This window comes from Octopus bimaculoides, chromosome 28, assembly GCF_001194135.2.
Source record: "Octopus bimaculoides isolate UCB-OBI-ISO-001 chromosome 28, ASM119413v2, whole genome shotgun sequence".
Classification (NCBI taxonomy): Eukaryota; Metazoa; Mollusca; class Cephalopoda; order Octopoda; family Octopodidae; genus Octopus; species Octopus bimaculoides.
In genome coordinates this window covers 13,619,739-13,621,445 of record NC_069008.1, presented here as the reverse complement: position 1 = coordinate 13,621,445, position 1,707 = coordinate 13,619,739, and positions in this window count along the sequence as shown.

Genomic DNA, 1,707 nt, shown 5'->3' with positions numbered 1-1,707 from the left:
TGGAGACAGTGACGACCCCTGTGGTAATTCTGGAAGCAGTAGATAATATTCCTTCTACTATAAACACAAGGTCTGAAATTTTATAGGAAGGGGCCAGTCGATTATATGAACCCCACTGCTCACCTAATACTTGTTTTATTGAGCCTCAAAGGATAAAAGGATAAGTCGGCCTCTGTAACATTTGAAAGCAGTGAACAATATCGGCATTCGTAGGGGTTCTGACTTGACATCTAGAGACAGTGCTGACATCTGTGGTTTTTCTGAAAGCGGGATTTGTGGGCATCCTTCATATTTTGTGGCATTATATTCATAAGTGGACGGTCATCCGAGGGGAGGACATTACTGGACGGTCGTAGTGGACAGACCTGACAACGTCTATCGTTGCCCACGAATAGCATAATCACTGCCTCTACCCACAACAAACGTAAGATTACGTTTGTGCGTGCGTATGTGTGCGTGTGAATGTGTGTATGCATGTGCGCGAGCACATGACCTTGTTAGATTTACGATTATGGTGTCTGGTGTGGCGTTTAACGTCTCGAGCTCACTCATTCACTCATACTATTATTATTATTATTATTATTATTATTATTAGTAGTAGTAGTAGTAGTAGTAGTAGTAGTAGTAGTAGTAGTAGTAGTAGTAGTAGTAGTAGTAGTAGTACATCTGGGTGGTGGAGTTGGTAGAGGTTATCGCTCGATAAAAATTGCTTCCTGGCATTTTTTCCGAATTAACGTTCTGAATTCAAATGCCACGGAAGTCGACTTTGCCTTTCGTCCATCGAGATCGATAAAATAAGTACCAGTTAAGTATACGGTTCGATGTAATCGTCTTATACTTCCTACGAAATTGCTTGCCTTGTGCCAAAATTCGAAACCATTTTAACTATTACTCCTTACCTTTACTTTTCTTTTATCATTGATTTAGTTATTTGTTTGTTTACATATTTCTTTCTCAACAACAGATTTTAATCTTTAATTTTTATTTCAGTATTAGACCCCAACTTTTTGTATTATTTTTCTTTTGGAATTCTCATTTCTGGACAATCTATTTTATTCTGTTCATTTCTTTACTCACTTTTTTAGGATCTTTTTTCCCCATTTCACTGTTGTTTACATTGATTTCTCTGCTGGCAGCCAGTTATACACCATTTTGTCTTAAATTAATTACTCAATCAGATTGAAATGCTCATTAATTGGACCGTATACAGGAAAGACTATATTATATTATATATACTCACATAACATAATTATTCCGTATTCTCACAGTTGTCTGATGAACGGTTAGGAGAAATTCCGAGTAACATTTTTATGAAGCTTTTATAAAATAATATATTACTCTACCATTGGTATTTGAGTATTATTTTCCAACCTTCTTTGGCATCTGTGTACTTAGTTCTGTGTGGTTGTGTGGTAAGAGGCTTATTTCACAACAACATGGTTCTGGTGTCGGTCCCACTGCGTAACAACTCCAGAAAGTGACTTCTACTCTTACCACTCACTAACCAAAGATTTGTGAGTGGATTTGGTAGAGGGAAACTTAAAGAATCCCGTCGTACATATATATATGCCCAACGAGCTGCTTACTTCCTCCCTCCACTTACTTCCATTTGCCTTCCTCTTCACATATAATTATCCTTTTGCTGGTTCTAAATTACAAAGATAATATATATATATATATATATATATATATATATATATATATATA